Consider the following 22,733-nt stretch of genomic DNA (forward strand, 5'->3'; position numbering starts at 1 on the left):
TTATTTTGAAAGGGTTCTTTTCTTAGTAAAGCCTTTGCTTCTACTGCTGCCCACGTATCCCTGATCTGCTTCCTTCCTTCTACTGGGACACAAGAACCTGGAAACCCCTGTGCCTGCCATTGGACACAAATAACACTGCCCCGGGGTTAAAAAAAAAAATCTCCTGACTCTAAAGGAGGAAGACTGCAGTTGGCACCTGACAGTTAAGCACACAAGCATCAACAGCAGCAGAAGCTAAAAGACCTGTTGACATCTTGCTTCCAGACATATGCTTAGCAACCGGATTTTGCTGGAATAAAGTATTGATTTGAGGGCTGTGTGTAGCACAAAGCACAAAAATATCCACAGTAAACATGCTGGCTACTGGTAGGCACAAAAATTCACAGCTTGGCTTTTTAATAGGTGACACGAACAGGGCTCAAAGCAGCAGTCAGACATCAATTTACAGGATCAGATTCTAAAAATAAGTCAGTTGTGAAGGCTGAAGGAATAACAAAGGAAAAGTGGGAGGGAACCACCCTCCGCAAGCCTCTGCCTGGAGCAGTAAGTTCCCCAGGGTGTTTGACTTTCTTTTCCCTTTTACATATGTCATTTGGACAGCCTTACATAAAGCTATTTTTAACTGACACATTTTATGATAGGCTGAGGACACCACACCTAACACAGAGTGTGTCCCTGGTGTAGCTCTCTGCCAGATACTGTGTGACCACAAAGGATTCTGATACCGCTGCTTTCCACAAAGGAAAACACAGAGCACAGTGGTTTTTTAAATAAAGGTTAAAGATATTAAGCTCAGTTGAATAACGGTTAAGAAATCGAGTACATCAATCAATTCTCATTAATCAATCTGTTTCAAGCTTTCCTGTTGTTTAACTATGTGAAGATGTTATCAAAAATCCCCATTTCTTTAGGTAGGATTTTAGAGTTGAAAAAGAGCCAAGATTCATCAGTATCAAAAATGCTGGAAGAAATCGTTATAAGTACTTGAAAAGTACTTTCTGCAAGGACTTCACCACTCACAGTACAGGCTTGTGTGTAAAGTCACGTTGTCCTTAAGATGTCCTCTGACCCCAAGGCGGTACTTGCTGCAAACACCTGTTTTAGTAAGGATTTCTATTGCTGTGAAGAGACACCATGACCGTGGCAACTCTTAAAAAGCACAACATTTAATTGGGACTGGCTCACAGTTCAGAGGTTTAGTCCGTTGCCGTCATGGTGAGAAACATGATGGCATGTTAGCACACACGATGCCAGTCAGGTAACCGAGAGTTCTATATCTGGATCCTCAGGCATCAGGAAGAGAGTGACACTGGGCCTGGCTTCAGCACTGGAAACTTAAAAGTCCACCCCCAGTGACACACTTCCTCCAGTAAGACCACACCTACTCCAACAAGGCCACGCCTCCTAATAGTGTCACTCCCTATAGCCTCTGGGGCCATTTTCATTCAAACCAGCCCAATGCCCCTCTTGCTGGGGGCAAGTAAAAAAGCTCTAGAAATAAGGACAGAACAAAGGCTTTCTCAGGTCTTCAATAAAGAGAGCATGGCAACTCTCTTCTCACCACACACTGCAGGGTGGTGTCTTTTGTTCTTCCGGGATGTATTCTCTTCCTAGAGAAAAGAATATTCTCCCCAAACATGAATGCCATCTGATTTGTTGAGTGGTGGCCGGGGACAGCATTTCCATGCATGCTGCATTTGAATTCAAATGGCTATCTGGGTTTCCAACAGAGTAAAAAGATTCAGAATAATCTAGATCTGGAAACAATGACAACCAGAAAGCAGGAGTCTGACCAGCATGGACCTTCCCCACCAGACCATGCACAGAATGACTGCTGTGTCCTTAACAGATCTAAATAGCTCATGACAAGCTGTGTGAATCACATGAAAATCAGTGTTGTGTCATTTCTTACAAGGCCATGTGTTGCAGTTTGTGGGGGCAGAGGCTTTGCTAGTGTTCAAACATCCGGCTCTTCAGCGTTAGGCTCTGCATCCCGGGTTCACACTCACGCACGTGGGGCCAATGACTTCTGTTCCTTCTGGTGGTCATCTCAGCTCACACCTGCCTGCTCAGAGGTGGAGTGTCTTCCCGGTGGCAGTTTGATGCAAAATGTCTCCTGCAGACTCACATGCTTCCTCAAGCTGGCGGTGCTGTTTGGGAAGATTGTGGGACTTTCAGGGCATGGAGCATTGCGGGCAGAAGTGAGTCACTTGGAGCATGCTTTGAGGTTTCACAGCTCCCTGCTGGTGCACTCTGCTTTCTTGATGTGGACACAATGTGGCCAGGGCTGCCCATTCCTGCAGACATATCTCTCTCATCATGACAACCTTTATCCTCTTAAACTATTAGTTAGCCAAAGTAACTCTTCAACCCTTAAGTTGCTTTTTGTCTGGTGGTCACAGTAAAAACTAAAATAACGTGTGTGTGTGCGCGCGCGCGCGTGTGCGCGCACGCGCGCGCGCACTGAACCCCACCCCCACTTATACTGTGAAACTGAACCCTCCATTGTGATGTAGCAGGACAAGGAGCTCTGTGAGGTGATTTGGTCATGAGAGAATTGCCCTCAACCATAGGATTACTGGCTCCTAAAAGAACCCTCCAAGAGCGCCCTGGTGCTTGACACTCTGAAAGCAGCAGTTTGTGACCAGGAAGCAGTTCCTCAAAAGACATTGAATCTTCTGTGGCCTGACCTTAGACTTCCAGACTCCAGACCTATGAGGAATACATTTCAGTTGTTGATCATTCATCAAGTGTGTGGTGATCTGTTATGGTGGAAGACTCTGATTTGGAGAGTCTATACTGGGAAGCATCAAATGAGAGGGACAGAGACAAGAGACAAGAGATAAGAGGTTTACTGTTCCAGCGTGCTGGGGTCCACCTGCACACAGGAGTCAGGCGACCGCAAACAGAAGAATTTTAGGGTTTTTATATTCTTAGGCTGGGCACATTTTAGTCACAGGTCCTGGAGGGGAGGGATAGGTGAGGATGTGGAAACTTCACCGTTCCTTAGGCAGGTTGGGCGGAGACTGAGTCTCCGGGGAAGTTGTTTTATCTCAGCTAATAGCTCTGGTGGAGTTTCTGGAAACTGCTAGCAGGTCTAGTTTATGGCAGTGTGTGGTCATTCCCAGAACACATGAAGAAGTGGAAGTCATCTGGAGGACAAGTTCTCATACAGGACATTGTATTAATTGCAGAATATAAATTACGTATAGGATATGACATTAATTTTGCCCCTATAATGGCATCCTGTCCCAAACAGACTGGGATGGTTCTGGTGACTTCTCTTTTGCTATTGATAATTGATGTAAGAATCAATCACCCAATCTGAAATATTAGGCTGTGTCCATGTTTTCTTATTGTTTTTTATAGTTTATCCTTTTCCATTTTAAGCAGAAATGAATATCCATTCATTTTAGAATTTAAATTCCCATTCAAGGTTGAGTTGTTTTTGTTTTGTTTTGTTTTGTTTTGTTTTTGCCTGTGATGAAGGTGAGTCTCCAATAGGTGAGTTTCCTTTCATATGTATTTGCAGCCATCACAGCACCATTCATTAGAAAAACCTCTAGCTAGAACAGTGGGTGGCCCCAGTGCTCAGGAGACTGAGGTGGATTACCAAGAAGTTCAAGTTGGCACACCATAGGCTACATATCAAGACTCTGGCAGAAAAAAAAGAAAAAAGCTATTCTTGTCTTCAGAATTCTTTTGGCTGATTGTCAAAATAGTTGACCAGAAATATTTGCAAAGATTATTCTTATAACATTTATACAATCTAGATGTCATTTATTTGCTTATTGCCATAGTATACATGAATATTTATTGTTTTACCCCAATACTCTAAAATGACTTATATGTCATTTTAGTTTTTCTGTTAGTTACCTTTATAAGGTTTTATATAATTAAAACAGCTTGTTCTTTTCCCACCTAGAGGTAAAAACATATTGTTACCTACCTACATCTGTGAGGAAAAGGCCTCGGCCATTCTGCCACGCCTCGACACACCCCAGCTTCTTCATTTCCTATTTATGTTTGTCTTTCATTGTTACATTGTGTTCACATTTCTATATTTGGCAGCCTAGGTTATAGGCTAAGTCAACTCTAAATGTTAAATATCAGAATATATTTCTATTATAATTACTCTATTGTTCATAGCACAGTTACATGGTAAGTTACTATAGAAATATCCTTCCCTGAGATTGCGGCATACCTGTGTCTGCGTCACTCACTGAGCAGCATTCTGAACAATGAGGTCAGATGAGCTTTCTGTTCCTGGTCTTTCTTTTATTCCTATTAAATGTTCAAACCCTGATATAATTTCATTTACTATTTATGGGACTATACCTTTTTGGCTTTTTAAAATAATTTGCCTTTTATTAGATTATTAAACCATAAGTGGCACAGTAAGATCTTAGTAAATATTTATTGAAATTAAATTACTTTAAAATATTAGCATATCCACCTAATAAATGAAATCAGCACTTTAGTCATTTCCCAAGAATTTCATAAACGATCACTTTTTTAATAAAAGAATACAATACATAATTTTAGGATTAATTCCCCATGATTTGAAGACCTAAGTTTGTTCAACATGTTTATGCTACTATCTCATAATGAGAAGCTTCCAGAAATTCCAGTGACTTCACTATACTCAGTATTAGTCCTCAGAATAGGAAATAAATATAATATTTTCTGTAATCCTTTTTGTCTGTCGGGTTCTGAGTGAAAAGTTTGTGTGTAGAGTTAAAGTGTTTTGCTCTAGTGTGTGACCCAAAGACTGCATATAAAGAAGAGACCGAATAAAAAGTCCAAGTAGGGAAAGAAGGACCTATGCACAGAATGCTAACAGTGATAAAACAAACTGCCATTGAGGGGCTGGAGAGATGGCTCAGAGATTAAGAGCACGAATTGCTCCTGCAGAGAATCCTATTTTGGCTCCCAGCATCCCACATCAGGCAGCTCACAGCCAGTTGTAACTACAGCTCCAGGGCAACCCAGTGCTCTCTTCTGGACACACACACACACACACACACACACACACACACACACACACTTTAACATCAAGAACAAATCTTTAAGATATGCTAATTGAGAGAACTATCTGTCACAACCAAGAATGGTTTCCAGCCTCCTAGGCACACTTTGAGAAGCCACCAGATGCCTCCCTGTTGGGGCCTGTGAGGCTCTAATTCTGAATAGGGCGTTTGGGCACATGTGAAACAGCTTTGGTAACTTGGAGAAATCCTTGTCTCTGTATCATTAGGGTGTTTCTGGGCAGAGGCTTTACAGATATAATTGGCTTTGTACAGATTTCTGGGGCCTTGAAGTTGAGATCATTATCACAGACTATACAGGCTATTTGTTCATTGTGTACTGACAGACTAAAGAGCAACCCGAGGCTACAGAAGCTAACATGTATTCTGTAAGCCTTTAGGAAAAAAAAAAATGTGTCTTTAGTTTGCTAGAAAGCTGACCATAGAACACCAACAGACCAGGTAAATTTTTTCATCATGAGATTACAGTCGAATGCTATCGAATCGATTGCTCAGGTATCTTTGATTGAGCCTTAATCAAATGATGGCACACACTGGCATGTATCTAGTTACTGGCAAAGGCCAGTGAGAAGACTCAGCAGATAAAGGAACTTGCGAACAACTTGATACGCTGAGAACGGTCCCTAAGAAGGAGAAAGCCAGTTTCCATAGTTCATATATCATCCTTTGACTGCCACGCACACAGCATGGCTCGTGAGTACTTACACTTACACAATAATAACAATAAGCACTTTAAAGAAGCCATCAATGTGTGTGTACAGATAGATTAGATAGATTTGAGATGATGATAGGAATATGATATGCAGGGCTAAAATAGATATTAAGATACAAGTAACTTACTAAGTAAATAGTCTACACTCAGTGAGTGCCTATCGTGCCTCCTGTTCTCCTTCACACCCCTGAGAAGTTTCCCATGATCGGTTTTATATGGCCCGTGACTGAGGGGGAGAAGATATCAGTCTGATATACAGATGGCTTCAGACCACAGTTCCAGATCCTTGCTGGAATCAATTGAAAGCAGCTGTGGACAGCTTTATTACTCTGCTCATGACAGACTGTGTTGGTCACTGTTCTTGCTGTGAAGAGACACCCTGACCACTATTATAAGAGAAAGCATTTAATTGGATCTTGCTTACAGTTTTGGAGACTCAGGAAGTATGGTGGCAGGCCTTGGAACCCTAGCTAAGTGCTGCATCCTGATCCACAGGCAGAAGAAGAGACACAGGGCTTGGCATGGACTTTTCAACCCTCATAGCCCACCCTGAGTCACACTTCCTCCAACAAGCCCATATGTACTAATACTCAGCTCTTATTCCCTTTAAATACTGCCATTCCCCATGACTAAGCATTTAAGTATATGAGCATATGGGGTGCATTCTTATTCAAATGATTCCAGGGCCATGGAGAATAGAGAGAAGATATTACTGCCATTTGCTCTTAGTTTTTTGTTTGTTTGGCTGCTTGATTGGTTTGGTTTTTCAAGACAGGGTCTCTCTCTGTAACCTTAGCTTTGTAGACCAGGCTGTCCTTGAACTCACAGATATCCACCTGCCTCTGTCTCCCAAAGTGCTGGAATTAAAGGCATGTGCCACCACACTCCACTACCATTTACTTTTTTAAAAAATATTTATTTATTTATTTACTTATTCACTTTACATCCCAAATGCAGTCCTCTCCTTCCTCTCCTATTATTCCCATCCTCTCATCCTCTTCTTCCCTTCCTCCCTCCGTCTCCTCAGAAAAGTGGAGCCTCCTCTCTGACCCCTACCCTTAACAACCCACCCCATCATATCCAGTCTAACCAGGCTTAAAGTGCATCCTCTTTCAACTAGGGGAAAGTGATTCCAAAGCAGGCAACAGAGTCCATGTCAAAGGCAGCCCTGGCTCTCATTGCTAGGGGACTCTCATGAAGATCCATCTGCCCCTCAGCTTCATATGTCTCTGGGGCTTAAGTGTAGTCAATGCAAGCTCTTTGGTTGGTGGTTCCATCTCGGCTAGTCCCCATGGGCCTAGGTTACTTGACTGTTGATCATCTTGTAGAGTTCTTGTTTCCTCCAGGTTCTTCTATCCCCACCTTTTCCACAAGACACCCCCAATTCTAACTAATGTTTGGCTGTGAGTCTCTCAGTATTTTATTGGATCAGCCTCTGGGTGGAACCTCTCAGAGAAGAGTTATGCTAGGCACCTGTCTGCAAGCATAACAGAGTATCATTAATATTGTCAGGGGTTGGCTCTTCTATGGGGTGGGTCTCTGGTTGCGCCTGTCATTGAATGACCATTCCCTCAATCTCTGCTCCATATTTCTCCCTGTAAGTCAGCCTTGTAGACAGGGTAAATTTTGGGCTAAAGATATTGTGGGTGGGTTGGTCTCTCCCTCTCTCCATTGGAAGTGGACAATTCAGTCTCCATATCCCCCACTGCTAGAAGTCTTGGCTAGAATCTTCCCCATATCCTCCAAGGAACCTACCCTGTTGCAAGTCTTCAAGTTATCCCAGGGATGGCCCCCTCGGTTTCCCTTCTCTCTCCCAGACCTCTCACCTCTCACCCCTGCTCTCTGGACATCTGATCTCCACCATTGTTCACCTCCTCACACCCTATCCCACCCAATTTGAACACTTTATCCACTTCTGATGTCTCTTCTACTTCAACTTCTGGGTGGGATTCAACCATCCCCCCTTGGGCCTTCCTTGTTACTTTGCTTCTTTGAGTGTGTGGATTGTAGGATGACAATTCTGTACTATATGGTTAGTAACCAGTTATGAGTACATACCACATGTGTCTTTTTGGGTCTGAGTTACCTCACTCAGGATGACATTTTCTAGTTCCATCTGTGTGCCTGCAAATTTCATGATGTCCTTGTTTTTAGTATCTGGGTAGTATTCCATTGTGCAAATGTACCAAATCTTCTTTATCCATTCTATAGTTGAGGGACTTCTAGGTTGCTTATAGTTCTGGCCATTGTGAATAAGGCTGCTATGAACATATTTGAGCAAGTGTCCTTGTTGTATGGTAGAGCATCTTTCAGGTATTTACCCAGAAGTGATATAACTGGGTCTTGAGGTAGATCTATTACCAGGTTTCTGAGAAATCTCCAGATTGATTTCCAAAGTGGTTGTACAAGTTTGCACTCCCACCAGCAATGGAGGAGTGTTCCTCTTTCTCTGCATCCTCACCAGCATGTGCTGTCACTTGATCTTCTGATGTTAGCTATTCTGATAAGTGTAAGATGGAATCTCAGAGTCATTTTGATTTGTATTTCCCTGATGACTAAGAACATTGAGCATTTCTCAGCCATCAGAGATTTCTCTGTTGAGAATTCTCAGTTTAGCTCTGTACCCCATTTTTAAATTGAATTATTTGGCTTCTTAACATTTAATTTCTTTTTAAAATTTTAATAACTATTCACTTACCAGCCCAGTCATAGCCCCCTCCTTTCTTTCCTTCTGGTCCCAGCCTCCCTCCCTCTTTCCCCTTTGCCCCCTCTTCTATTCCTCAGAGAAGGGAAGCCCATCCTACACACCCACCCCAGCATATCAAGTCAAATCAGGACTGAGCTTATCATCTTCCCCTGTGGCCTAGCAAGGTAACCCCACCACGGGAAAGTGATTGAAAAGCAGGCAACAGAGTCCATGTCAGACTCAGTTCCCATTCTCATTACTAGGGACCCATATGAAGACCGAGCCTCTCATCAGTTACATCAGTGTAGTGGGACTAGGTCCTGTCCATGCATGGTCCTTAGTTGGAGCTTCAGTCCCCACAGGCTCCCTGAGCCCTGGTTAGTTGCTCTGTGGTCTTCTTGTGGAGCTTCTGTCCCCTCTGAATCTTCCTATCCTTCCCTCAACTCTTTCACAAGACTCCCTGCACACCATTCAAAGTTTGGCTGTGGGTCTCTGCATCGGTTCCCAGCAGCTGCTGGGTGGAACCACTCAGAGAAAAGATATGCTAGGCAAGCATAGCAAAGTACCATAGATAGTGTCAGGGGTTGGCTCTCTTACATGGTATGGCCAGGCATTAGTTAGAATCTGCTCTTTCTTTATCCCTGCACATCTTGGAGGCAGGATAAATTTTGGGTTGGAGTTTCTGTGGTAGGTTGGTATCCCCTCCCTCTACTACAGGTGCTGTCTTGTTAGAGGGTAGCCTCTTCAGTCTCCATGTCTGCCACTAGTAGAGTCACCCCCATATCCTTCTAGGAGTATACTCTGTCGTAGGTTTCCAGCCTGTCTCGGAGATGCCCTGGGCCACAATTTCTCTTCTTTCTGCAAGCTCTCTGTCCTCCTTCCGCTACCTCCTGTTTTCTACCCCACCCTTATTTCCCTCTGTGCTTCCTCTCCTATCTTCTTCTCTTTCTTTAACCACTCCCTCTGTCTATTCTATTTCCCTGTCTGGGTGAGATTTAAGCATCTTCCCTTGGTTCTTCTTGTTACTTATTTTCTTTGAGTCTGTGAATTGTAGTATGGTTATCCTGTACTATTTGGCTAAAATCCATTTATAAGTGAGTACATAACATGTATGTCTTTCTGGGTCTGGGTTACCTCACTCAGGATGACCTTTTCTAGTTCTATCCATTTGCCTGCAAATTTCATGATGTCCTTGTTTTTAATATCTGAGTAGTATTCCATTGTGTAAATGTACCACAGTTTCTTTTTCATTCTTTGGCTAAGGGGCATCTGGGTTTTTCCAGTTTCTGGCTATTATGAATTCTATGAACATTGTTGAGCAAATGTCTTTGTTGTATGGTGAAACATGTTTTGGGTATATGTCCAAGAATGGTATAGCTGGGTCTCAAGGTAGAGCTATTCCCAATTTCCTGAAAAGGTGCCAGATTGATTTCTAAAGTGATTGTACAAATTTGCATTCTCACAAACAATGGAGGGGTCTAGTAGAAGTTTTGGTTTCTTTTATATGGTTTTTTTTGTTTTGTTTTGGTTCCAAGTATGGGATGTGGAAGTGTTTTCTGTCACGGAAGACTATCTCATGAACTTTGCTGGCAAGAGACAGATCCGTGAGATAGCACATGATGTTTGTCTGGAAGCCGTATTGTGAGAGAGCATATGTTTTGCTGGAATCAGATATATGAGAGGGCACATGGTGTTTAAAAAGGATATAAATAGCAGCCCACAAACACACTTTTGCATTGCTAAGCCGAGCAATGCTTCGCTGGTCTTTGCTGGTTTTGTTTTGTTTTGTTTGTTTATTCTGGTCTTCACTGGTCTTTGCTTCATAGAGAGAAACACTGCAGAGAACTTTTTGTGGTACTCTGGCTGATTCTGGCTGCTTTCACTGACTCATGCTGATTCGGTGGAGCCTTTTTGTTTCTGCTGGATCATGCCATCACTATTGACTTGTGTTGCTTCTTGGTGCTGGCTATTGGACTGGACTGCTGGTATCCTGACAATGAAAAGGAGAATCAGTGCAAGAAATTGCTTCTAAACAGGTCTACAACCCCCTTTTTCTAGTAACCTTCTTTCTTCCCTACCTCTGGCCAGTGGGTTAGAAGGGAAGTAGAAGCATTTAAGAACCCTAACTGAAGTAGGTTTTGAAAAATCTAAGCCTGCAGAAAAACGTTCCCCTTTCTCCACATCCTTGCCAACATATCCTGTTACTTATGCTTTTGATCCTAGCCATTCTGATGAGTGTAAGATGAAATTTCAGAGTCATTTTGATTTGGACTTCCCTAATTAGTAAGGACATTGATCTTTTTTTTTTTAAGTGCTTCTTAGCCATTCTAGAATCCTATGTTGAGAATTCTGTTTAGCTCTGTACCCAATTTTTAATTGGATTATTTTGTTTGTTGCTGTTTAATTTCTTGAGTTCTTTATATATTTTGGATATTAGCCCTTTATCAGATATAGGGTTAGTGAAGATCTTTTCCTAATTTGCAGGCTGCCTTTTTGTCTATTGACAGTGACCTTTGCCTTACAGAAGCTTTGCAGTTTCATTTATTAATTGTTGATTTTAGTGCCTGAACTGTTGGTGTTCTGTTCAGCATATTGTCTCATGCCAATGTGATCAAAACTACTCCCCACTTTCTCATCTATTATACTACTTTCTTTCTCAGTCTATTTATCATTTTATACAAAGGGCAACTGATTTTTTAAAGTTAATTTTGTATACAGCCACTTTGCTGAAGGTGTTTATCAGCTGTATGAGTTCACTGGTAGAATTTCTGGGAACAATTATGTATACTCTCATATCATCTACAAATACTTTGACTTCTTCCTTTCCAATTTGTATCCCTTGATCTCCTTTAGTTGTCTTATTGCTTTAGTTAGGAGCTCAAGTACTATATTGAAGAGATACAAAGAGAGTGGACTGAAGAAGAGATAAACATGTTTTTTGTTATGATCCCAAGAGTGAGATGAGGAACGGACTTGCGAGAAAACAGGTGATATTAATCCACTAGATGATGAACCACCTAGTGCAGGAGCTTGATTGTGGCCAGCTGAAAAACATCCGTGGACAGACTCTGGGAGGAGCTATGTATATGAGCCCCAAACAGGAGAGGGAGCCTTTTAGAGAGACTTAGGATAGTTTTGGCTGTTCATCACTCCACTTCAGGAAGCTCCTAGAGAGAACTGCTTGAGGGAAGGCTTCAGGGCTCCAGGCTCTGACTGAAGCCCTGGGTTCGGGTTGCTCCAGGTTCCAGCAGAAGTCCTGCTGGCTATGCCAGAAGAATCGTTCCTCGAAACTGATATCCTTAAGGTTTCATTATTGTGTTCTTTGATCTCCATTTCCTGTTGTTTAGGTTAGTCAGGTTATAAGTGAGGTACTCTCGGTTTATAAGTTCATAATCAAATATTTGTTAAGAAAATTGAGCTTACAGTGGGCAGCCTTCTTTTGTCCCTCATTTTAGTAGGATTGATTTTAATTTTTCTCCATTTAGTTTGATGTTGGCTATAAGCTTGCTGTATATTGCCTTTATTGTGTTTAGGTGTGCACCTTGTATCCCTGATTTAAGAATTTAAACATGAAGAGGTGTTGTATTTGTCAAAGGCTTTTTAAGCATCTAATGAAATTATCATGTAATTTTCCTTCTTTTAGTTTGTTTATATGGTGGAGTACACTGATGGATTTTCATATATTAAACCACCCGTGCATCCCTGGATGAAGTCTACTTAATCATGGTGGATGTTTTTGATGTGCACTTAGATTCAATTTGAGAGTATTTTAGCAACAAAGTTCATAAGGGAAATTGGTCTGTAATTCTGTTTTTTTTTTTTTTTTTTTTTGTGGTTTAGGTATTAGAATGATTATGGCCTCATAGAATGAGTTTGGCAATGCTCCTTCTCTTCCTATTTTGTGGAACATTTTGAAACCATCTGGCCCTTGGATTGTTTTGGGGGAGGGGTTGGGAGACTTGTAATGACTGCTTCTACTTTCTTAGGAGTTATAGGTCTATATAAATTGTTTATCTGATCCTGATTTAACTTTGGGAAGTGGAATCAATTGAGAAAATCTTCAATTTCATTTAGGTTTTTCAATTTTGTAGAATACAGGCTTTTGAAGTAAGACCCAATGATTCTTTGGGCTTCCTCAATGTCTGTAGTAACATGCCCCTTTTCATGTTTGATTTTGTTAATTTGGATATTGTGTCTCTGCCTTTCAGTTAGTTTGGCTAAGGGTTTGTTTATCTTGTCAATTTTCTCAAAGAACTAGCTCTTGGTTTCATTGGTCCCTTTTATTATTCTCTTCTGTTTTTAATTTATTGATTTCATTCGTGAGTTTGATTACTTCTTACCATCTACTTCTCTTAGATATGTTTGCTTCTTTTTGTTCTAGAGTTTTCAAGTGAACTGTTAAGTTGCTAGTATGAGATTTCTCCAATTTCTTTATGAAGGGACTTAGTGCTATGAACTTTCTTCTTAACACTGCTTTCATTGTGTCTCATAAGCTTGGGTATGTTGTACCTTCATTTTCATTGAATTCTAGAGTCTTTCATTTCTTTCTTCATTTCTTCCTTGACCCAGTGGTCATTACGTAGAAAGTTGTTTAGTTTCCATGAGTTGGTAGGCTTTCTGCTGTTTCTGTTGTCATTAAAGTACAGCTTTAATCCATTATGATCTTATAACATTAGGGGTTATTTTGATCTTTTTGTGTTGGTTGAGGCTTGCTTTGTGTCCGACTATATGGTCAATTTTGGAGAAGGTTCCATGGGGTGCTGAGAAGATATGTTCTATTGTGTTTTGGTGAAAAGTTCTGTAAATATCTTTTAGGCCATTAGTTTCATTATTTCTCTGTTTAGTTTCTTTCTGGATAACCTGTCCATTGGTGAGAGCGGGGTGTTAGAGTCTCCCACTATTAATGTGTGGGGATCTATGAATGTTAAGCTTTAGTAATGTTTCTTTTTAAAATGTGAGTAGCTTTGTATATGGGGCACAGATGTTCATGATTGAGATGTCATCTTGGTGGGATTTTCTTCTGATGAACATGAAGTTTCCTTTCCTATCTCTTTTGATTAATTTTAGTTGAAAGTCTGTTCTATTAGCATGTAGGGTGGCTACTCCAGCTTTAATTTTGGATTTGTTTTCTTCAAAAACCTTTTCCAGGCCTTTACTCTAAGGTAATTTCTACCTTTGTTGCTGAAGTGTGTTTCTTGTATGCAGCAGAATGATGAGTCCTGTTTACACATCCATTCTGTTAGCCTGTTTCTTTTTATTGAGGAATTGAGTCCATTGATTATGAGACATATTAATGACCAATGATTATTAGTTCCTGTTATTTTGGTGTTGGTGGTAGGAGAGAGAGAGAGAGAGAGAGAGAGAGAGAGAGAGAGAGAGAGAGAGAGAGAGAGAGAAAGAACTTCTCTTCTTGCTTTTGATGCAGTGGAGTTATTTATATACTGGGTTTTCTTGGGTATAGTTAACCTCCTTGGGTTGAACTTTTTCTTCTAGTATCTTCTATAGGTCTGGATATGTGCATAAATATTGTTTAAATTTGGTTTTGTCTTGGGATATCCTGTTTTCTCCATCTATGGTGATTGAGAGTTTTGCTGGGTATAGTAGTCTGGGCTGACATCTGTGAACTCTTAAGATCTTCAAAATATCTGCCCATGCCCTTCTGGCTTTTAAAGTCTCTGCTGAGAAGTCAGGTATAATTCTGATAGGTCTGCCTTTATATGTTAGTTGGACTTTTTCTCTTTCAACTTTTAATATTTTTTTCTTTGCTTTGTACATTTATTGTTTTGATTATTTTTGGTGCAATGATTTTCTTCTCTGGTCTAGTCTATTTGCTGGTCTGTGAACCTCTTGTATGTTTATAAGCATGTCTTTGTTTAGGTTGGGGAAATTTTCTTTTACTATTTTGTTGAAAATATTTTCTGGTGTTTAGAGCTGGGAATATTCTTTTCTTTTCTTTTTTTCTTTTGCTATTCTTATTATCCTTATGTTTTGCCTTTTCATAGTGTCCCCAATTTCTTGGATGTTTTGTGTCAGGAAATGTTTAGATATTTCTCCTTGACAGATATATCAATTTCTTCTATTGTATCTTCATGCCTGGGTTTCTCTTGTATTCTATTGGTGATGCTTACTTCTATAGTTCTTGGTTTTTTTTCCCTAAACTTTCCACATCCAGGATTCTCTCAATTTGTGTTTTCTTTCTTGTTTCTATTTCCATTTCCAGGTCTTAAGTCATTTAATCGCCTGTTTGATTGTATTTTCCTGTATTTCTTTAAGGGATTTATTTGTTTCCTCTTTACAGGCCTCTGTTGTCTCCATAAGAGTAGATTTATGATCATTGCCTTCTTGATTGTATTCTTACACTGGCCATTAGCCATCTTGTTGACTCTAGTGTTGGCAGGTTGTTCCTGTTGCCCACTGGGCCTATCAGGTAAATGGTAGATGGGAAGATCCTTGGGTCAGAGGCTGGATATTTCTGGGGTCCAGCAGCTCTCCTGGAATGGTGAGTAGGGTCATGGGCTAGAGGCTGGTTCTCAGGGAATACCCTGTAATTATCCTGTGCTGTCTGTGTCTCAGTTGGACCACATCCTGGGGATTGAGGTGGAGGAGGGGTGTTTGACCTGCATGATCCTGAGGTCTGGTCACCTCGGGAAGGCAGGGAAGTTCATGTGGAGGCTGGAACCAGGAAGGTGGGTAGATCCATGGACTGGAGTCTGGGCCTGTGTATGCCTTGGGCTCAGGAGTCCACCTCGTATAGGTGTGTAACCCCAGGTTTGCTGGGAACTAGAGGCTATAACCATGTATCTCTGGGGTTTTGGCAGCTTTCCTCAGAGTGCTGGGTAGATCCATGGACCAGGGGCTGGGACCATGTTTCCCTTGGGCCCAGGAGCCCTCTTCAGGTAAAGAGGATAGAATTCAGGGATTGGTTGATTCTGTAGCCTGGGAGTTCCCCTTGGAGAAGTGTGTTGTCCCAGTATTCACCAGGGAAACACAGATTCTGGTTTTTCACAGTCGGCAGCATGGCCTCATATTTGCTCCACAGTAACTGAGCTTAACCTCTCACTACTCAGATACCATGTGTGCTGGGCACCGTCATCTTTGACTCTTTACTTTTGTAAAATGTGGTGACAACTATCACAAATGAGGTTTACAAAGGTATACTGTTTGTTCATTGTAGAGCTAGCTCTGTATTAGCTAGCTTTGCTCTGTGTGGTTTTCAGTCTTCTATCCAAAGACAAAAGAGCACTCTCTATGTATGGTGCTGCATTTTGTTCCAAGGAAAGAGAAAGTAACTCAAAGCTTTTAGCGACCATCATTTTAGTTATCCATGGTAGGCTTTGTATTCAGTCATACTTTCCTGGTCAGTATACTCTACATGGTCAGGCCTAAACAGTTCTACAAGTGGACTATACCACACTCCTTCTCATAGAAAAGAAAGTAAATAGTTATGAAACCTACTACAAATAATGCAGATTATTTCTCAGTTTGACTGAAGAAAGGGAGGATGTTGAACATGTGGTTTGAGAGCAGTCGAGAGGAGTGGTTGATGGTTGAGCTGGATTGAGGCAAAGAGGTGATATAAGAAATTTGAACAAGAACAGTATATATATATATATATATATATATATATATATATATATATATATATATATATCTCAAAATGGTCCCAGAGTATGAGAAGAATCATGTCCCATGTAAATTCTCAGAAGAGTACCTCACTGTGGAGGAGGCTAATAATCAGAAGAACAATTATTATGGAGCTTGAGTGTGGCTGGGGATACAGAATAAGAAATTTGCCTCATGAAAGTCACCAGGACTAGAATGCTTAAACTGAGACCCAGTGCATAATGCCAGGTCTCTGTGTAAGGACAAGGCAACAGCAGGCAACTGTCTTCCAAGGAACAGATGGCATTAAACTCCCTTTATCCTAGCAGAATTGTCACCACTTCTAGCTCTCCAGCTTCCAACTGAGTCTGTAGTCTACAGACTTTCCCTAAACCTGTTTGGAGTTATGACTAGGTTTCTGCCCTTAAAACTTAAAGTTAAGATTTAAAAGATAAGTCTTTAAATCCCACAAGTTGCTTCTCTTATGAAATAAAGCCCATGTTACATTTTCCAGACATGAAGAAATCTTCCTGTTTCTTAAAAATATGGGCCTGGTGTTGAGCTACTATCAGATGACTCCAAGAGGAATTTGTCAGATTTCCTGGGAAAGTTGAGCAATTGTGCATCAAGTTTGTTCAGTGCAGAAAACAAACCTCAGCCAATCACTTTATTTGAAGCTTCTTCTTCTTCTTCTTCTTCTTCTTCTTCTTCTTCTTCTTCTTCTTCTTCTTCTTCTTCTTCTTCTTCTTCTCCTCTTCTTCTTCTTCTCTCTCTCCTCCTCCCCTTCTCCGTCTCTTCTCTTTCTTCTTCTTCTTCTCTTCTCTCTCTTCTTCCTTCTTCTTTCTTCTTCTTCTTTCCTTCTCCTCCTGTCTTCTTCTCTCTTCTTCTTCTTCTCCTCCTTCTCCTCCTTCTTCTTCTTCTCCTTCTTCTTCTTCTTGAAATATTATACTTTTATCTTTCCATATTTTGTTTTTCTTCTGCATGAAAGAAATCAAAGTAGGCAGCTCACTCCAAGCTCAAGCATCTATCTGTGGCATGGCTATCAGTCTCCCAGGGGCACATTCCTCAATCTGTTGCCACAGTCACACTCAGTGCCTGGGGACAGGTGGGCTGCCCTGTATTCATGGGTCTTCCAATTATTTGCTTCCTCTTCATGAACATTTCACAGCTTCAGTGAGAAAGAATTCAGAGCACTCAGGGAACACTCGTGGCTCCTGTCTAGATCTCCCACATTATGTTGCCTTCAACATTCCAGCCTGATGTAAACTCCACAACTTCACTGTTACCTTGCTTAAGATAGATAAATCTCTGATGCTATTGCAACCCAGCCCCTTAAAGAATAAGTTCACTAGTGTCTCATGTGTGTATGTGTTTTATTATAAGACAGGTCTTCACAATCACAGAGAGGTGCAGGACACTTCTGTGTGTGGCCTCAATATGTGACCTCCAGAAGCCACCTGGACAAAATGAATCTCCAATATTGATTTTAACTTTTACAGAGGCTCTAAAATGAAAGAGGAGCACTGACTACCTCTGATACAGTGGATCACCAGCAGTATTGATTTGTTCTACATTTAGAAAGTATTGTCTTCTTGAATAGACAATGTTCCTGACACCACATCTATCCTAGGGCTAAGATGAATTAAATATGAGCCTTTCTTCCAGAGATTAAGAACTGGAGAGGAGCGTGGGTTTTGAACTTTTACAAACCTACTTTATTTGGGGTTCTTTAATGCTTACACCTTCCTTCCAACCCACCTACCCTGGATAGGAAAGAAAAGAAGTTAATAGGAACAGGAGAAATAAACCTTTTTATACCCAGTTCCTTGGAATGATTCCACTCTTTGTAGTCAGGATTTCGGCAGATCCACTAAATAGCAAGCCAGCAATTCAGCAAAGGTGACTGTAACCACAGAAGCCAGAATCTAGAGCATCAGCTGGAACCTGGAACCTCGAAGTGTTCTCTGGAGCATTCCTTTCTAGGAGCATCTCAAAGTATAGCAATGAACAGCCAAATGACGGGAGGCAATGCAAAAACCAATAAACCAAGCTTCTGGTTTGGGGCTCATATACATACATACATACATACATACATACATACATACATACATACATATCCTCTCAGAGTCTGTACTAAGATGTTTATCAGTTGGCAAAGACCATGCCCCTGAAAGAGGCAGTTTCCCTTCTAGTATACAAGCACGATGTGTCCTCTCACAACTCTGTTTCCAAAGGACAAACAGTGCACACCCTTACACAAGTCTGTTTCACAGTCCACACTTGGGATCAAAACAAAAACGTGTTTACATCCACTACAGAGGAGACACAGAAATCAACAAGCCAGGCAATAAGAAGAGCAGGAGTTACTCACTGCTGAAGAGGAGGAGAAAGAGTAGAAGCATTTCAGTGAGGTGTTTCTGAAATGAGCTTTTAAATGCCTGATTCAGGGTAGCCAAGTGACAGAACATAACAGAAGTTTTTGGGTACATAGATCAGAATGTGATGGCAGTCAGAAGCCAGTAACTGCCTGATGGTTTTAGGGACCAGCTGCATCAGAGACTAGAAGTAACAGAAGCTGAGCAGAGAACAGGCTTGCCCAGAGGCTAGTCCTCAGAATGCAGAGCCACTCAAAATGTCCCTCAACAAGAGATCCAGCCGTCAAATATGTATTGTATGCAGGAAATATTGCAGAGTAGAGCCATCTCTGGGCACAATAAAGGTTCTTCCAAGTCCTGTGATATATCTAAGCCAACTATGACTTAGATAGAATTTGCCAAACTCCATATAAAGCCCAACAGCAGCACATGGAATTGTGATTCCAGGAATGGAGAAAGTCAAGGACTCACTGTGTGCATGCTGAACCTAAGGGGGCCTAATCTAAAGAGCTGGTCCTTATTCTGGCAGGTATAAAGACAGTAGATAACCCTAAACATAGTCAAGGTGAAGAGGCTGAAATGGTAATTAAGAACCCCTACATGTAAATTACAATTCAAAGAGGAAAGTATACAGCTGCATTTTCAGGCAAGGCCAAGTAGCTTGAAGATTTATCTAAATCCTGAATTTTTAATACTTGTATTTGTAGCTAAGCCACTTAACAGCTTGTGGGGTGGGGGAGGGGCAGGAAAGTGGATTCCAGTTAACCAACTGTCTTAGTCATAGAAATACTATTTAGAAGATTTCCTGTCTTCTCTCAGAAGGAAGCTCTTCTGTCGTTCCTGTGGGTCCGGTTAGTACTGTCAATAGAAACAAATCTCTGCTTACTCCACATTTGCCATTGTCCTAGTTCACAGATCAATATTTATGATGCATCAGCTCTCTGGGTCCTGGGAGGCTGGTGCCATGAAAGACCAGAGTGACTGACTGCAGCAGGTAAGCTTTGGAGCCCTGGAAAACCAGAGTGGCCAATTCTAACCAGTAAACTCTTTTTATATTAAACTTGTGAGTATGGAAAAGAGACTCTGGTTTGTGGAATGTCAAATGTCCTCTATGAAAATTCAATCTTTGGCAGACTGAATTAGATTGGAACTAGATACCTATTCAAGCAAATTGTTATCAGAGATATATTACTATTTTATGTTCAATTTTCCCATTGCGTATTTTGTTTACATATGTGTGTGTATGCATGTATATATCAACATAAACATATATGAATATATAATATACAGGCTTTTATTGCTTTTTATTACATTTATTTATTGGGAGTGGGATGTACATGCCACATCATGCATGTAGAAGTCAGAGAACTTTTTAAAGGGTCAGTTCTTTCCTCTCACTATGTATGTCTAGGGATCAGACTCAGGTCAACGGGCTTATTAACAAGTGTCTTTAGCCACTGCGCTACCTCACTGTTCCATGTGTACTTGTTTATTTTAACTGAACTTCTAATAAGAATGCATTTTTATTCTGTCCAAGATAGCCTAACTACCCTAAAATATTCAGCACAGTAAACCTAAGCCTTTCTGACTCTAGGCACCTTGGACAAATGTGTTTTTGTTAGCTGTCCGCTCTTCCTGCTTGTGTGGGGCTGATAGTCAAGTGTCTTCAAATTCAAAACGTTGGGAAGAATGTTTACCACCAAAACTTCATGGCAGATTCAAGTACTTTTAATGGCAATGTGGAAATTCTGCTCCCTTGAAATACTAGTCTCAGCTTTAATTGCTATAATTATCCCTCAGTAGGGGGTGGGGGTAGCGATCTCCCAGCTGCACCAGCTGCAAAGCCTGCTGGTACCAAGAGGAAGGACAAACTGAGGACTTATGGGGTTCCTGGAATAAAGAGAAATTCAGCTTCCAGAAAGGAAATCATCCAACAAAATAAAGTCAAGGTTGGGACAGAGTCACTGAAACTCAATCAAGATGTCTCCATAGGAAACTGAAAAAGTGTAGGGCCACAGAGTGCCATCTAAAGCAGAATAGAATTCCCCATCCACACTGGGAAGTAGGTTAGGTCTTTTCACATAGTTCAGTAAACAAGACACAGCAAAGCAGGGGTGTGTGCCAGGCCTAGGTGTGATGGAAAAACACGGGACTTTGAAGAAGCCGCTTATGTGTCTCATATTCCAAATGCCCTTGGAAAGTGATGTTCCATCACCTTGGAGTGTCTAGGAATAAGTTTTCCAGTGAGACAGGTAATAATCCATTCAGTGCCTTGTCCTTAAAAGTCAGAGCAAGTTCAATCCTAGTCCTAATGTCTTAAATAGGCAATTGGCTAGCTTGTCCTTGCCTGGAGCTATATGGGCTGAAGAAGATAACAAGAGAAAATAAAGTTCACCATCTGTCCATCTTTTTGCCAGTCCCTTCCTGGTCCTGGAGGAGAGAGAAGGGCAAGGCAAACCAGTCCTTTCACTGGGCTCAGGGCCTTCCCTGGCCTTCTGAAAGAAATTTGAGCAGTGGAAAGCCTTTGAGCATATATGCCTCTCATCTTCCATAAAGGATGAAATCTAAGAAATGATAACATGAAAAGGCAGAGTCCATCTTCATATATAGAGTTCTCTAGCTATCTAGAGGGAGGCAATCTGATCAGACAAGAGCTAATAAAGGTACGCAAGGCCCCATGCTCCTGCAAATGAGTGGAGCGCATTGTAGAGCCATCACCTGGTACATATGAGGCCCTAGATCTAATGCCCAGTGCTACAAGAAAGCAAAAAAGAAGGAAAAGATGGAAAGTTGGGTGGAAGGGAAGTGCCTATCTAAGCCTGCAGGAAGACAGTCTCAAGGCCACCCTGCATTATTCAGTGAGTTTCAAGCAAGCTAACCAGGGAAAGCAAGGACCTATCTCCAAACAAGCAAGCAACCCAGGTTCTCCCTGGCTCCTCATGCACCATCCTCACCATCTTTGTGAATATGAGATGCTTGTAATGGAATAAAGGAAGGAAGAAAATGTGGGGTGAAATTCGTGAAATTCTATTCAACCAAAAGAGGAAGAGGAGGGGGGGATGAGCAGAGAAAAAGGGAGGAAAGGAAGGAGAGATATGAAGGACAGGGAGATGAAAATGAGGAAAGAAACTAGGCTGCCTGAGAAGGACAGATCCTTGGGGATCTCTCTTGCACAAGGAATGTGGAAAAGCCAGCTCAGGCTGTGGGCCAGTGAAGAATGTAGCTGTAACTACAGTTTAGAGTCTTATCTGCTAAGGCTGGTGAGGAGACCAAACTCATTACACAATGCATCTATATGGAGACCTGAGGATAGCATGGTGACTGTAATTAGTAACGCTGTGTTATGTGCTTGATATTTGCCAATGGAACACAGATTCAATGTTCTACACACACACACACACACACACACACACACACACACACACACACACACGTAACTATATGAATTACTATGTAAAAAAGTAACTTAAAAGGGTATTACTTAAGGTGTTGCAGTATTCATTTTACAGTATGCATATATAAAGGCATCATGTAGCACGCCTTAAATACATACAGTTTTATATGTCAATTATATTCCAATAAGCTTGTTTTTTAAAATATACTTCCAGTATCTTTGGGCATCAAACCTAGATTGCAGGCAGGAGAGGAAGAAAGCCAGAAGCTGAAATGACAAGAGATTTCTCTGCAGGGCATCATATTTTGCTTCGTTTTGTTTTATTTTTTAGCTAATAGTTTGTACAGCTTCCCTGGGGTGTGACATATACTATTAAATACACATGCCTACGTTTATGACTCAGGGACTTTTAATAAGTTGACAGAATTGTACATCTGTCACCACAATCCAATTTTAGGGCATTTTTATTCTATCCAAAGATTTCTGTTGCTCACCCACTCTCTTCAATTCTCACCTCCAGCCTCAGGCAACAACCATTCTCCTCAGTCTCCACCAAGACTGTTCTGGACCTCACACAGGAAATAAATGCCATGCAATCTTTGTGTATTTGCCACGCTAGTCCCATTGTTTCCTAGCTATGTCCACGTTGTAGCGTTTATTACTACTCTATATTTTTGAGACAGCATCTCATGTGGCCTCAACCTCTGTGTAGCTGTGGATCCCAAACTCCTAATCCTCCTGCCTCACCTTCCCAAGTGCCGGCATTACTGCGCATATTACCCCTAGCTTATGCCATTTATTTTTACTGTTGAGTGATATTTCAACCTGTGAAAATGTCACCTTCTGTTTGCCCATTCACTAATTTGGGGTTTCCCAACTTTGGCTGAGGTGAATAATTGCTGTGGATGCTCAGATA

The sequence above is a fragment of the Acomys russatus genome, chromosome 3, assembly GCF_903995435.1.
Source record: "Acomys russatus chromosome 3, mAcoRus1.1, whole genome shotgun sequence".
NCBI classification, from domain to species: domain Eukaryota; kingdom Metazoa; phylum Chordata; class Mammalia; order Rodentia; family Muridae; genus Acomys; species Acomys russatus.